At 42.3% G+C, this 16,798-nt stretch overlaps 2 protein-coding genes across 2 annotated transcripts in view; one reads left to right on the forward strand and one right to left on the reverse strand.

The window, feature by feature from the left end:
* Positions 1-16,798, forward strand: part of LOC111861861 (centrosome-associated protein 350) — a 283,054-nt gene that overhangs the window by 103,581 nt on the left and 162,675 nt on the right. The window lies entirely within an intron of this gene.
* LOC111861862 (angiopoietin-2) overlaps positions 1-16,798 on the reverse strand; it is a 164,678-nt gene that overhangs the window by 92,842 nt on the left and 55,038 nt on the right. The gene's annotated exons all lie outside the window — the stretch shown is intronic.

A 16,798-nucleotide genomic window follows, 5' to 3' on the forward strand; every position in this document is an offset into this window, starting at 1 on the left:
AATACAAAACAACAAGGACAAATCAAACAAAAAAAAAGGAAACAACTAAATCTGTTAACAGTATAAAAAATAAGCGTAAATTTCTAAAAATATCTGTCGATTTACAGACCACTTTAACAGAAGTACCTATAGCTGAAGGACAGCGACTGGAGCAGCAATTGGACATTATTGTTATGGCTCTACAGCCCTTGTTGTGCCTTGGCCGTTTTTTTTTCAGTTTCTTGATCCTATACATAGTCGGTAGAATTCCTTGGACGGGGGATCAGCCCGTCGCAAGGCCTCTACCTGCACACAGAACAATACAAACAGAATAAACGCACAACAGTACAGACATCCATGCCTTGAGTGGGATTCGAAACCACGATCCCAGCGTTCGAGCGAGCGAAGACCGCGCGGCCACTGTGATAGGCAGCAGGTGAACTTAGGAAAGTTAATTATGTTCATAGTAGGAACACGAATACCAACTGTTTCTGGAACCTAGGAGCATTATTTTGCATCGTTATAAAAGATCTGAATGACGATGCCTGGTGTGAAGTTTCTGTAAATTTAATTCTTCTGATAAATCATTATAATGATCGTGACTGAAAACCCCACTCTGACAAGGTGCTGGAAGCTTTCTTTGTGGGCACGAAAGTGTGTTGGAGTCAGTTATCCCAACACTGGTCTAAGCATTTATTATTTTTACTTTTTTATTATTCTTAGTGCGGTGATACAGTCCAGTAGGTACTGCGGACACTACTGGCCTATTGTACCAGATCATAGATGATGGTGATTATGGAGCAATTGGTGGAATGTCAATCGGTTAAGAAACCGAAGTACTCGGAGGTAACCTGTCCCAGTGCCACTTTCTCCACCATAAATCCCACGTGACCTTATCCGGGCTCGAACCAGGGCCGCCACCGTGGGAAGCCAGCAACTGAGCTGTGGCACGGCCAAGTCTAAGCACTACAACCATGCCCAATCTTAGATCTGACCGAACAAAATACAGCATCAGTAAGCTGTCTGCGGTTGAATAGGGAAATGTTGCCTTGGGTATTAACCTTTGCAAGTTCATTTCGTGTGAGAGAAAAATCAGCACGATGAAAATAAAGTTTACAGTCAATCTGTACACCCCTAATCTTAATGCAGTATAAGACAGTTTCCAAGATTATGTCCATAATTTAGCATGTTAGTTTTCCTGGTGAAGGAAATAACTCTAATTTTGCCAAGGTTAAGCTTCATAAATTATCCGAACGCCAATCTTGTACACAACCTCTTACTGTAAAAGTAAACAGTCACTAAATGATTTAACAGCTCGATAAACTTTAAGGTCATCAGCAAAAAGAAGACTGAAAACACACTCCGGTATGAACTACAGCAGCCAAAAGGAAGTGATACACGTACTGAAAAACTAATGGAACAAAATTCTTTGCAGTTCGAAGAGAAAGTCTGCAAAAGAAACAGACAAGACTAGCCCTGGGAACCCCAACATCAGCATTAATATCGGAAGCATACGTCCAAAACATGGAACACAAGTAAATATGTCCCATAGTAGTAAAACACCAAATATCCTCATACTTTCGATATATTGACGATATTTTTATAATTTATGCACGGCGCAGAAACCCTAAGCCAAGACGTGTTAATTACATCATATAAGTAAAGTAAAAAAAAAGTAAAACTATGCCTGTACCAGGCCGTCAAGGCCCATAGGGTTGTGGGACGTTGAGGGTCCCACATTATCTAGACAATTGGCTCGAAGATGGCGGTAAGGTTGTCAGCCTTACGAGCCTGCCTCGCTTTACTCACCAGGAAAATTATTTAATTAATTCCCGGTACTCATTTCTGTTATAGGCTGAGTGAACCCCAGGGCCATAGATCGGCTGGAAGTATTAGGTGAATTGAAAAAATTCAATGACCTCGTCGGGACTTGAACCCGCGACCTTCCGGCTTGTAGCATAGCCCCCTCAACCAACTATGCTACCGCGTGCCCCCACACATCATGTAAATTATTGATGAAAATATTAAAAAGCGAAGGTCCCAAGACTGACCTTAGAGGTACACCAGACATCACAATAGAAGCTAGAGGAGTACACCGGAAGTACGTACACAAGTCTGTTAGGTATCTGCGAAACCAATTAGGTGTCCATGAGGTAATGCTTATGGAAAAGCATTTCACTTGGAACACTGTCGAAAGCACTGCGTAAGCTGAAATAGATGAAGCCAGAGTAACCTTGTGAACGAATTCAGTGGTCAGCAAAATCAAGGAAGGTAACTAATTTGGTAAGAGTAGATTTCGATGTGATGAAACCATGCTGGGAACAGTCAAGCCCAGATTTATACAAAATTATAAATGTGGTAATGTAGAATAAATTCGAAAAAGCTCTAATCTATAATTGCCAACAGAGAAACATTTGCTTTAAAAAGACATTAACGATTACTGCTTGCTTCCACAAGTCAGAAAACTGTTCTGGAATAAGCTAACACTAAAAATAAACTCAAAATTAGTTATGAATGTTTCAGTAAATGATAAAGTTGCCCCTGTACTTAATTATTCAAGCATCACGCCATGGAGACGTATGGGGTGTGGAAGAATAGCTCCACCGTTCTTGAAGTCTGCACTAGTTGTTGAATGATGAACTTCTTGCTCCAGCCGCTATATCCCCAGGAAACAGCACTCCAGTACGAATTTGATAGCTGGATAGGGCCCAAAGCCGCTTTGGACCTCGTAGAGTAGAGAAATCTCTTGCCTGCCGTGAATCGAACCGGCTTTTCAGCCAATATTCTGTCGTTATACCAAAGCTCGATATGTCATGAAGTTTGACCGATTTTGATGCCCGCAGTCGTCTTATAGTGCACGTCACCAGAGACTGGAGCTACAAATGGAACTTTGAAACATGAATTAAGAGGAGAAATGGTTCTGGAAGAAAAACTGCTTTGAAGAGATTGAAAACATCTTCATGAAGCCTCAGATATATAAGAGGGTATAATTAACAAAGATTAAACCGATTTCAAGTTCCAAATAAATCAACATCGTTTTCTCTAAGTTTGGATAGATATTTCCAAAATTGCTTGCGTTGAGATTTTAAAATTTGCGCAACAAATAATAATAATAATAAAGTATGCTTACAGAAGTATATATAATGAACTTATAAAGTCATAAAATGTTTCTGTGAATAGTTTTTAAATAGCAACGAGAAAAAATTACATCGAGGCTGATAAGTGATTTCCCTCATTGTAATTTCTGAATAAAGTAGAAGTGACGCGATTCAGAACAGATTCTGAAAGATGTTTGGTAGGACTTTTTGGATAGGACGGCGTATTGTCCGTGAGATGGAACGGCAGCTTTTGTACGCAACTTACTATCCCTGTCCTCTGTGAAAGTCTCATCAGTCGTCTTCATGAAGCCCCTGTTTCGCATGTCGATTTGTTTTCATTTTGTTGAAGATTATCAAAATGTTCGATGACACTCATCGGTATAGTACTGGAGACACTCGTATTTAAAATAAATTAGATAAAAGAAAAGGTAAAGTTGTCCTTGTGCTTGAATTAAGCATCACGGCATGAGGACGTTTGGGGAGTAGAGGTATAGCACTACGCATTCGTAACCTCGGCACTTGATGGGATGAGTGCTCAACTTTACGATCCGGTCTATTTACCCCCAGGAAAAGAGCTCCGGTACCCATTGGAGAGGAGGTTTAGGCCACAGAAGCGTTCTGTACGATGTCAAAATGAGAATATCCCTTGCTCCTGCCGGGAATTGAGCCCCGATTATCAGTTTTCCAGCTCTCAGAAATAAAAAAAAAAGTATCTTTCATAAAACAGAGCGAATTGAATACCGGTCCGTCGTATGTGGAACTCCTGCTCAGGTCGGGTTCTGTAAGTCCTTGAAACAAGACGTACTGCTGCGCTGGCGGGCAACTGAAACAACTCCGTTGGCTGGTCGACAGCCGGTAGCAGCTGATATATTCTTTCTTTCTAGTGGATGGCCTTGCACTAGTAACGGAGCAAGACAGCTTTTGTGGTGTCGTAGAGAGGCCCCAGTGATAGTACGCTCCAATCCCAGCGTAGTTCCCTCTCAACGCCGGCTTCTTACATACACTAAGTAAAAAGGTAAAGGTAAAGCGATCCGTGTAACAGGCCGGAAAGCCCATACCGCTGTGAGACGTCGAGGCTCCCACATTTTCTCTAGACAGTCTGCTCACAGATGACGGTAAGGTTGTCAGCTTTACGCGCCGGCGCCCTTTACCCCTCAGGAAGATTCCTGGTACTCTTTTCTATTAGAGGCTGAGTCGACCCCAGGACCATAGTGCGGCTAGAAGGATTAGGTAACTTGAAAAATATCCAGTGACCTCATCGAGACTTGAACCCGCGACTTTCTGGCTTGTAGCATAGTGCCTCAACCAACTACGCTACCGCGTGCCCCCACACATACACTAGTGTCCTGTTTTATATTACCATAATACTTTCATAAGCAGATGTTTACTTTTCTCTTACGTGCGTGTATAAAACGTGTTTTATTATACATAAAAAGTTGCAGGCTTTATATCCATCCCGGTTCATATTTACAGATTATTAAGTCAACTAGCGTGTGAATTATTCACTGACTAATAAATAGAGACTCTTGTTCCATTTTGTATATTTAAACATATTAAGAGAATAACTGTTCATATTCAGTCCTAGCACTTTTCGAAACGGAAGCTTAGCCATATAAGGGACGATATTACGACATTTTAGAGTGATTTATTTTACTGAATAATGCATCATCTAAATTTTCGAAACTCTTCTCTACACCAGTGTTTCTCAACCGCTGGGCCGCGGCCCGGTACCGGGCCCTGGAATCAACTATACCGGGTCCTCATAAAAAAAAATACCGGGCCGCGCCCTCACAAAGGTTGAGAACCATTACTCTACACGACATAAAATATGGACCTACAAGAGAGGCTCTAAGCAGTGCCCACTTCTTGACGGCCAAAGAAAGTTAAACATTGAAACACTCACAGTATTTGGCACACACGAGTATTTATGTATAGGTGGCCCTGTTATAACGAAATGCATTAGATCATATCAGAATATGATAAAACCTTTTGATTTTGAAACTATTATATGTGCAGCTAATAACAGTACGAATATCACTGCAGATTAAACTATAAAGTGTACATAAATTATATTTGATACGATGTAGAGCTGTAGCCTGCTCATTTAATATTAATCTTTAGGTTTACAAACGGATTAATTATTCAATTTTTATTAAATGTCTATAAATATTTGGGCTGAATTTGTGCTAGCATTTGCTAGTGTACTCGCAGTCACGTTTGCGTGTAGGCCTGATGATAACAGAACAATTTGAGTAGTGAGAGAGTCCTGTGTGATTCGGAACCAAGAATCACTGCTGGCGAGGGCCAGCAGCAATTTAGCTGGCAGGCAGGCTGAAACCACGGTGCAACAAACAGCGCCTAAGGAGAAAGACCGACCTCTCCATTCGTCTAAGAGGACGTCCCACTTGTAAACACGTACATGTGTAGGAGAGAACAGAAGTCTTCATCATAGATCTCGACGAGATATGAAGCCAGGAATGACTGTGCTGGCGAGGACCAGCAGCAATATATAACCCACCGACGGAACAGAAAACGGTGGTAGATTAGTCTATTCTGAGTAGTCGCAGAAAGTCCATCCACTCCTATTATTGAAGAGGAGGCCCCATTTCAAGACACATAAATTGTCTTAAAAGAACAAAAATATGGTCGTGGGTCCCGACGGGGTCTGAAGCCAAGAATGACTGTACTGGCGAAGGCCAGCAGCAAGATACTGTTCCCCTCTTCTCAGAACAGTGCGGAAACGGGGATGAGACGTAACTCTCGTCGTGTCGAGTGTACGACATGATGCTGTACATGTAATGATTCGGTTGTTTTTGCCATTCTGCTGCTGTTAACTTTCAGATATATTTACGTCCTACACCCCGCCTCTGACACCAATTTTAATTCGGGCCATACCTGCTGCTTTGCGGGGACCACTCAAGTTTACGGGTATACGAACCCGAATATGGAACGTAAAGACACGTTGCATGTATTGACGGAGAGGTCGTGTGTGTCCATTGCATGAAGTCATCCTCGGGAAAAGTTGCCTCCCCAGTTATGGTTTCCTCCACAGCAGTTATTGTAACCAGTTATTTACAGGAACTTAACGGTATTTTGGTAAAAAAAAAAGAGGAATGGAAGCGGATGTTAAAAGCAAATGTGTGTACGTCTTTAAATTAATAAATCTCTCTGTAAGATCTATAGTATGCAATTTCTTTGTGTGTGTATAAAGTTAAGTTGTCCCGGAGCTTAATTACGTGTAATTAAGCACCACACCATGAAGACGTATGGGGTACCATTCTTGGCCTCAGCACTAGATGGCGAGTGGTCAGCTTCCCGTCGCTATAGTACCTCCCTCCCGGGTAAAGGGCCCCCGACACCCATTGGACCTAAGAGGCTGGGTGGACCCAGAGTAGGTCTGGACGCTGCAGACAAGAGAAAGGTTTCTTATCTGCCGGGAATTGAACCCCGACCGTCCGCCCCGTAGCCGTCGCTATACCGACTCAGCTATCCCGGATTCATAGTATTTAATAAAATACAAACAAAAGGAATCTGCAACGTTCAGTACCTTAGCAGCACCAATGATCTGCAACAGATGTATGTACATGAAAACCAACGAGGCATGTACAGTACTAAAGGATAAAAAAAAAACTCCATGGCTTTAGTCCTTAAGCGAACTATACCGACCGAGCAACCGCCGCTTGTCGGCTAGTGCCAAATTCAGCGGACAGAGGGTGTCGCGTGGTCAGCGCAACGAATCCCCACGGCCTTTAATCTCGGTTTTCTTGACCGGAGCCGCTGCTTTTCCATTCATGTAGCTCCTCAATTATCCTCACGAGGCTGAGTGAACGCCGTTCCAGGCACACTACTTAGGGAATTTGGTAGCCCCGGGATCGAACCCGGGACCTCTGGATCTGTAACCAGGAACTCTGACTACTACACCACAGAAAGGATGCACTTGAAAAAATGTGGGAAGCTTGTTTCCGTAATTCAGTCAAAACGAAGGGCGTTTGATAGAACCGGAGAAAACGAATATGATGTTACACTGTAAAGGACACGAGAAAGTTGAGAGGTGCGTTCTGAGATCGTCGATCCTTGCTTGCAGAGCAAGGTCGTCACGGCAAGAGTGTGACAGTGAGATATTCTCTGTTGTCTAGGATACACTGAACGGAAATGGTAACTGTTACCTACATCCACATGATATGCATGCTTCATGACATGTTACGCAAATGACATTTCAATTTTTTAGCATATATGGAGGTGGGAGCAAAATCGCATAATGAAGAGCTTCGTAATCTCTATTCTGAAAGAAACAGGTAATCATCTCAAGGAGGACGAGATAGGCGAGCCATATAGCACACATGGGAGAGGTGATAAATGCATACAAAAGTTGAATCGTAAAACCTAATGAAAGAGACCATTTGGATGTAAAATATTATGGATCTCAGGATACTGCGCGTTGGTGAGCTGTTGTGAACACGGTAATGAACCTTCGGGTGACATAAGATGCCGGAAACTTCTCTCCAGCTGAGCAACTTTGAGTTTTTCAAGCCTCTATATCATGGAGTTGGAATTGTGTGCGAGTTCCCAACAGACAGTGCACAGGTCAGCTGATCATACATACATATATATTCTGATTGCCTCATGTGGCACTTGTCAATGTTATTGCTTCATATATTAGTACATGCGTTTGATTATGAATCTAAGAGAATATACTAAGACGAGGAATTCGACGGCGATGTTACGGTTCTGGCCCAAAGAGAGATAAAGCATATTGATTATCGACATCTGATTATGTTCTTAGAAACCATATTGCGGAGCCAAATTTCCGAAATCTAAAATATATTGGCAGCCGGTCACGGTAGCCGAGCTGTCTAAGGCATCTACTGTCTTCGCTCGCTCGGAAGCCGGGATCGTAGTTTCGAATCCCACACAAAGCATGGATATTTGGTGTGTGTATGTGTTTATTCTGTGTTTGTGTTGTCCTGTGTTTGGGTAGAGGCATTGCGACGAGCTGATCACCCATCCAAGGAGTCCTACCGTCTGTAAAATGATCATGAAACTGAGAAATCAGCCCTACGTTCCAAAATGGGAGCAAAGATATTGCTATAAGATAGACTTTTTGTGACTATAGAAGAAGCAGCCCTTTAAATGCGATCATTTTGAACAGCTCTTGATAGGGAGTATTTTGGCATTTATCACATATGGATGGCTTGACATATATTCAGTTATTAATTAGGAATGACGTACATGGACAGTGTGTGTGTCTACATACTGTGCGTTTTATACAAACATCATCTGCTGTGTGTCTGAGAGACTGAACGACGTTTTACAGTAGTGGTTGAGCAAACAGAAAGTTTTTGGTACTTCTGTACTGCTGAATACATAGCTTAATTCGTTGAGCAGAGTCATTCTTTGGAAGCTAAGAGTCGCTAAATTATTCATGAAATTTCCCGCTACTCTTCGAACTCGAAAGTTGGTTACAGTATTCAGAGTTGCTGGCCGTCGCGTCTTGTCCTAAGCCGGAAAAATCCAATCGACAGTCTGTTTCTTTAAAAACCACTTTGATATTATCCTCCCATCTACGTCTAGGTCTGCCGCCTAATGGTTTGTTCCTTTCAGGTGTCACCACTAACATGTGTTCATTTCTTATCTGTTCCATGCCTTGTCCATCTGATTCTCTTCGATATGATCACCCTAATGGTATTTCTGTTGCGATGTTGTACAAGCAGAGAAATGCTCGGATTGTTCCAATTTCCTGTCCTACCACACATACAAGTTTGAATCTTCCTGAAAGTTTCGATGTTTCTGAGACTATCTTACAGCCGAGCTAGAGTGATCCTTGGTTTCTGCAACCAAATACCAATCCTATAAAAAATAACTTTTACCCAGTAACCTCTTCCTCTACCATTGTCTCTGTACATTTAATGGGAAACCCATGGGATATCAGGTTTTATGTTGAAACAAACCCTATTTCCTAATCTCTGAATCCTTTTGACGTGAACCTACTCTAATTACCTAACAATTTAGTGGCTCAAACACTGTTGCTTCTGACTTGTAGTCAAGAGGTGCTTGATACTAATTTCGGCCGGGACACTGACTCTTCTGCCCCAAACGTTTCCTGAGTTTCCTCAGTCACCGGGACAGTACCAACAGTTAGGCCAAGACCGCATCCTTCCATATCCTTACCATTTTATTATTCGCGAAACATCCTCCAATTTGACGCTATATAACCTGAATTACCTACAGCGTCATTAAATAAATCATAAAAAATAATACGCCTGTCCTGTCTGTGTAACCCATTCTCGGGCGGTATTAATTTCATCTCTCAGGTCCACCACAAGCAAACCAGGCATTGCGGTTCTTTTACGGGTTAAATTCTATTCAAATAACAGGATTTAGTAGAAAAATATACTGTTATGCATCGTCAGTGAATCTGTTCTATTAACGGAGACACAAATGCGCTTGTTAAGGCGTCAAACAAAGTTCATAAGTTCACTTGCTGAAAGCATGCAGAACATGGCCCCGGGCCGCTCGTCGTAACACCTGTTGCAGGCTGGCAGTTGGTACAGTATCTCATTGTGATTAAAGAATTCGGTCGTTCAAGCGAAATGTCGCTCCACAAGTAGGGAAAAGTTCCGCGAAATATATGTGTGTCTTCTGATTTCACGGTCTGGTGTTTTCTTTCCTACCGAGTGTATCAGGAAGAAACCTTCTCATCCTGTTCACTGTCCATTCTTATGCTTCTTCCATGACTTCTTCTTTTTCACTTCCATTCCCCATCTCCTCATCCACATCTTCCACTTATTTTCCCTTCATTCTTTTCTTTCCCTCTTCTTATTCTTCTTTTCCTTCTCCTAGACCTCCCATCTCCTTGCATTCTCCTATTCCTACTATATCGCCTCCTCCCTTTCTTATTTATTTTTCTCTTGTATTTTCTTTTCCTTCTCTTCCTACTTTCACTTCACTATCACGATGCTCACATTTCTGCGTTCAGGGTCTAAAACGGCTGATCTGATCATCAATATCGCCGGGTATTTCATACAAATCCCATAATTTTGCGTAAATTCGAGGCCGGAATGAGAAGTGGTTAGTGCCGTAACACTAAGAGATGTTTGGTGTTAGGCTTGTTCCTATAGAATGGGGCCATTATGCCGCACGCTGCCAATATGTTCATCACAGCTTCGTGGCTCTATATCACCCGAATTTGTTCAGCAGTTAGTAAGCCTTTTGTGTTGACGTCGATTCTGATTCTACAGTTACTGGTTTGATAGTATCCAGCGTGTTTGCTGGCGGTGTATGTAGCAGGTATAAAGCCCCTGTTGTGTATAGACTACATGCAATACACCATAGTCGGAGAAGTTGTCGATACGTCGCGGCGATCACTATGTATCGACCTGGCCCACTCAGCTATGGTGGCTTGCTTTCTGATGAGTTTGTAATTGCGCTAGGGCGCGATTTGAGTATGTGTGTCACAAGCGAACACAAAGCTACCTGCATGATAATAATTTATTCTTAGGCTACTTAACGACATATTAGCGCTAAATGATATGGGAAGATCACGAAATGAGAGTAGCTTGGGATTTCGATAAAGGCTACCGTGGCCTGCTACAGGGTACGCCGGTAAAGACTGCGGTAGTGCAACCAGGCTTCAATCCTGGTACCTCCCTTGCATCAACTCGCTTGCGAAATTTTATGCCAGAAGGCCTCGTGCAGCAACTGTCGCGCTTATTACGTCAAGAATGCCTTCCTAATTATAAAGAGATTCACGCTTTCATAGCTTAATTGGGTGTGCATTTAAAATGTGTTTAGTATGACGAAACACGCTGCAAATATTTCATAGGAATAAAAGTTTCAGCTTGAAATATTGCCTTAAATGAAAGCGCTGGTCTTTATTTTTAAAGGTGAATTAAAATTTTGCTGTTTGAACGAAGGACTATGATGGTCGACCAACAGGCAACACAACTCCCGCCCCAGCAAAAACATTCAAGGCAGCCACAACCAACAAACGAAAAGCAACCTCGTGTAACCCAAGGACACCCAAATAAAACTGATGATGATTAAAATAACTAGAGGCAACTACAATAAGAGGAAAGATAATCGGATTACAGTGAGCGGCAGAATCCTTAAACATAACCTATGTACCTGAAGACGCCCAGGTAGGCCGAAACATGTAGTGTCTAATAAAAGAAATACGAAGAATGAATAGTGAAGGACGTTGCGCATGGACAGCGCAAAAACTTGAAAGTCAGACCTATGCAGTGCAACAGGATGCTGAAACATAACATTATAAATATACTTGTCTATGTAGCTGGAGTGTACATATCCTTGTGTGCTCAATTTAAGCTGTGGAAACTTTGCGACGAAGTCTTTTTTGAAATAAAAAGAATACCGGTAATTATTTTAAACTTTACTTTATGAGTCAGTAAGAAGCTGAGAAAGTGGCTGTAGCCTGAACTTTCACTAAGGTGCCCTAGCATTGTTCTCGAATATTTTCATAAACGAGTAGCAGGCAAGACGATGAGAAGTGTAAATATGGGAAGTGGTGTTGACGCGAGGAGCAGGAGAAATTAGCTGTAACGGAAGAGCAATCTTTCAGTTCCAGAGGAGATGTCATGCAGCTAAGGCTGCTGCAGTTAAATGAAAGCACCGGAGCAAATTCGGATTTCCTCTGCAGGTTCTCTTATTCTGGTTGCATCCCCGTACGGAACACAAGAAGGATGTTGGACGTACTGAATGTCTTGGTGAACACTAATGATGGTGCACAAAATTACTGTTTTTTTTTTGCTATGTCCATCGTCCGGAATTCTAGGAAATACAAAACACGACGTTTCGGTAACTGGATTTGTTTCGGTCTTCAGGTGAGGAAGGAAGACACCTACTCAGCTCTTTCTAGGGGGCCCAATTGAGTATGTGTCTTCCTCACATGAAGACGAAGACATCCAGTTTTTTAAATGTCGTGTTTTTTATTTCCTAGAAATCCGGACGATGGAAAAAGTCCAAAAACCCAGTAATTCTGTGTGTTATCCACCATCGTCAGAACTTTTTAGAATCTATCTACGATGGTATTAGTCATTCTTCATATTCGAGAGATTTGGGGATCGATCCCTGAAACACATCATTAAGCGTTTATCAGTTATTTTCAGTCATACATTGATATACATTTCGCTTACTGGGGGTGGAGTCCAGCTGGGTCCACTCTGCACGGTGGCCACTGATTGTTCTATTGTACCTGCCCCGGGTGATTATGATGATGGATAATTTTGTGGAATGAAGATTGGCAGGGAAAACCGAAGTACTCCGAGAAAACCCGCCCCGGCGCCACTTTGTTCACCACAAATCTCACTTCACCATTCCCAGGATCGAACCCGGGCCCCCACGGTTGGAAGCCAGCGACTAACCCATTCATATACATAATGACCATATTGTTTTTAGTTCCTACAGTTTGTAGTCTACTTTTGTCATTTTCTCTGAAAAATGTGTTAAGAAATTAAAGAGATTGATTTTATACAAAATCAGTTATTCAGTTATTCGTCTAAATCAAATAGGTCCCCCTCAAAATAGCATCCCTCTGATGCGTAACACTTGGCCCAGCGAATTTTCTACTACGCCTCATAGCAGGATTGGAAGTCAGCTTCTGTTAGAGTTTTGATGTCTTCGGTTTCAGCCTTCTGAATCCTGTCAAATGTTTGAAAATGATACATCTTGACTCTCGATTTTAATTTTGGGAACAGGAAAGAATCACAAAGTTGCAAATATGGGGAATAAGGAGCCTGCAGAAGTACGGGAATGCACTTCTTAGCCAGAATTCACGAACTGACAACACTGTATGTGGGTGCGTTGCGACGAAGCTCGAAGGATCCGATCATCTGCAGTTTCCGTTCAAACCCGCATCAACCTCTTTCTTAGACGGTCCAGAACTTCATGATATATTTTTTATTCATTCTGGCACCAGATGGTACAATTTCTTTATGAACGACCCCTCGAGAATCGAAGAGAATTATCATTGTCTTTTTTTATTATTTGCTCATTCGAGCTTTCGTCTGTCTTGGAGACATTTCCTCACTCTGCCTCCTGGTTTCAGGGTCGTATTCGAAAACAACTTTCCTCACCTGTTATGAACCAATTAAAGAAAATGTGGTTCAGTTTCGAGCCGTTCAAGAAAATCTGCCGACACTTCGTTTCGACGCGAGTTTTGATTATCTTTCAAATTTTTTGGTACCAACTTTGCGCAGTCTTTTCTCATGTTGAAATCTTGTTGACGGTACATTCACTAAGTTCCTCGGCGATCATTCCAATTGTCAAACGTCGACCTTGACGAATGAAGGCCCTCACACGGTCGATGTTTGTGCTTCGTTTCACAAAGGAAGGGTGCCCAGGTCACGGTTCATCTTCCACCTTTTCTCGCCCATTTACAAAGTCTTCGTTCCACCGAAATACTTGAGCACGTGATACAGAATCATTACCAAACGCTTTCTGAATCTTTTTATAGGTATCGGTAGATCCCTCACCCAGCCTGACACAAAATTTGATTGCATAAAGTTGCTTGCATTTATTTCGCTCCATTTTGTGAAGCTGTAACACGAGCCTCAAGAGAACCACATATGTTCGTGTTAGCAGGTTCAAACTTGGACTGAAGGTAGAGGAGGGACGTAGCTATCATCTCGGAGCCGCAGTATTGCCACTTCTCACACTACAAAATTAATCGCATTACATGGTTAATACCTAGTATGTCGTGAAACTTAGAGGCTATATTTTGAGGCAGTTTATGAGAACCTACGTCGGTCTGAATTATTCTCCTGGAAAACGAGCCTCAAGCCGCATAGTTACCAGGAGATCTGTTTTTCCGTACACATTCTTGTAAACGAATAGGCATACAGACCATCACACACTCTCTGAACGTAAGGCCTGTGTAACACTTCCAACTTAAAATAACAAGTGATGTATTAATTGTATAGTTCTGGCTTCTGGGATATAGCGCCATGTATTTCGCAGAAAATCCATGTTTCGGAGGATTATATCGCTTCCATCTTCAAGGCCAAGGGATAAACAACGCACGAAGAAAGCAGAGCAGTCCACTTGACGAAAGCCTACTGGGGACCCAGCAGTATAATTTCGATCAACCTTTCACTTATTCATTCTGTTTTTGTTCATTGATTAATTCATATTTAGGCTATGACATTGTTGCTGTTGAAAATCCGTGTTATGAACAATTGGTTAATAATAAGCGAAATGTCAGGAAAGAGTACATCTCTGATGGAGTCTGCACATTGTAATAATAAAGGAATGCTGTGCTCAGGAAATAATGCCATCAACCATATCAGTGAAGAAATTCTTATCATCTAAGGTTTTCACAGCGGTGACTATGATCAATGTCATCTTCTGGGTTGTGGCGCATGTAGATTTTGTGTGAACCGACGTTTCAGAGGAACGCATCGCCTCATTCGCTCGCTGGTTTTTCTGCCCTGAAGATGGAGGCGATATGTTCCTCCGAAACGTCGGTTCACACAAGATCTACACCACGTCACATCCCAGAAGACGGAATTATTCAAGTTCTTAACAATCTTGGCTGAGAAATTAAAATATGTGTGGACCCCATTCTGTATAAGCCTTCAGCGAAGGTACGTTTCCCTTTGAAGTTTCAAGTCATAACTAATATAAAAGCTAGCCAGTCGTAGAGGCCCGTAGGGTTCTGAGATGTTGAGGCCCCCACATCTTCTAGACAATCGGCTCACAGATGGCGGTGAGGTTGTCAGCCCTACGTGCCGGCCTCCTTTACTCCCAGGAAGATTCCTGGTACTCATTTCTCTTAGAGCCTGAGTCGACCCCAGGGCCATAGTGCAGCTGGAAGGATTAGGTAAATTAAAAAAAAAATTTCACGTCATCGGGTCTCGATCCCGCAACCATCCGGCTTGTAGCATAGTGCCTCAACCAACTACGCTACCGCGTACCCCCATAACTAATATATTCCTTATTTCCTAATAAGATCTGCTGTCGAAGTGTCTGATGGCGTCGCGCATACATACGCACCACAAACAATTTTCTTACTGAATACGCTTGAAATTAGCGGGGGGGGGCATATACGGGTAGGGTTTGCGCAAATACGTCTTAGGATTTTCTTCGAGATTTGAATTCAAGCAGTCGCGTAGATACCAAAAGAGACTGGAGCTGTGGGATGCACGCAACTGGCAGCTGCATCATGACAACGCCCCAGCTCATTCATCACACCTGATCCAGGGTTTCCTGGCCAAGCACAGCATTCCGCAGGTTCGCCAGGCTCCCTACTCTCCTGACATGGCTCCTTGTGATTTCTGGCTGTTCCCGAGATTGAAGACACCGCTACAAGGCTGCCGTTTTGACGGCCGCGAGGACATCATACAGAACGCGACGGCGCAGCTGCACGCCATGCCAAAAGAAGCCTTCCAGAATTGCTTCCAGCGATGGAAGGACCGCTGGGCTAAGTGTGTGGAGTCACAAGGGGCCTACTTTGAGGGCGATTAGGTATTGTACACCCAGACACAGAACTTCGTTTTCCCGGCCCAAGGTCGGATACTTTTTGGACAGAGTAGTATATCGCTCTCTTATTACCTACAGAGACCTAACTGATGTCCACTTGGCTTATCCTGATGTAGAGCTGCCGACACGATTTTACTGAACTGGTCCATATGGACATGTGCCTGAATGTTTTGAAAGGAAGTAAACCTTTCATATCGCCATAAAGTAAACCACATTCCATGGTAAGTACTAATTACCCTTCACATATCAACATCAGAATGTTCTGAATACTCAGCAGAACTGAAACAAGAGACTGCTCGCTCTCCCGTTACTTACTACATAACTTAGTTCATGCAACGTGTTAAAGCTCGACAGTTTGTTTCTTTGGTAATCCTATATTGCGTATTCCAGAGCTTTCACCGTTACAAAACTTTTATATGTATGTATACTTGTACATAGATCTATATATACGTTGTGATGCTTGCCCTTTATTATGTGTAAGAAAGTACAGTTTAAAAAAAATATTCTATTTTAGCAATACGAGAATATCGCCTGAGGCCGTGCTTGTTCACTCGTTGGTTTAAGCTGTTAAGTGTTGTGTGTACTGAAAATAACAGGGATGGAAATTGGAGTTCACATGTTTTCCTAATGCGTTTGTACGGTTTTAGATCAGTAGTTGACCTTGATGTACACTTATTGCAGATAGAAATATCCCATTGCAAAGCTTATAAACAGTAGAGATATGGCACAGCAGTTGGTTATATTTCCTTATGTTTGCATTAAATCCTACAATACATAAAATTATTATTATTATTGTTATTATTATTATTATTATTATTATTATTATTATTATTTAACTGCAAATGGATTTTCGCCCGGTGGCAGTGGTACTACAATAAGACAACAGACATAAACACGTTCAAACAAAACGCAGCACACAAACATTAGTAGAACCTTTTCGGATTTTAACGTTACAGAACTTCTGAGAAGTAGTGGGTCTGGAACGGCGGTCCACTCAGCCTCGTGAGGATAACTGAGGAGCTATTTCAAGAAAATAGCGGCTCCGATCTACGAAACCGAGATTAACGGCCGTCGGGATCCGTTGCACTGACCCCGCGACATCCTCTATCCGCTAAAGTTGACACTAACTTCGCCGACAATTGGCGGTAGCTCGGTCGGTATAATTCGCTTGCGGACGACAGGCCACGGAGTTTAGTTTTCTTTTTGGTTTTAGAACTTCTAACACG

This window comes from Cryptotermes secundus, unplaced genomic scaffold, assembly GCF_002891405.2.
Source record: "Cryptotermes secundus unplaced genomic scaffold, Csec_1.0 scaffold1231, whole genome shotgun sequence".
In the NCBI taxonomy this organism is placed as follows: Eukaryota; Metazoa; Arthropoda; class Insecta; order Blattodea; family Kalotermitidae; genus Cryptotermes; species Cryptotermes secundus.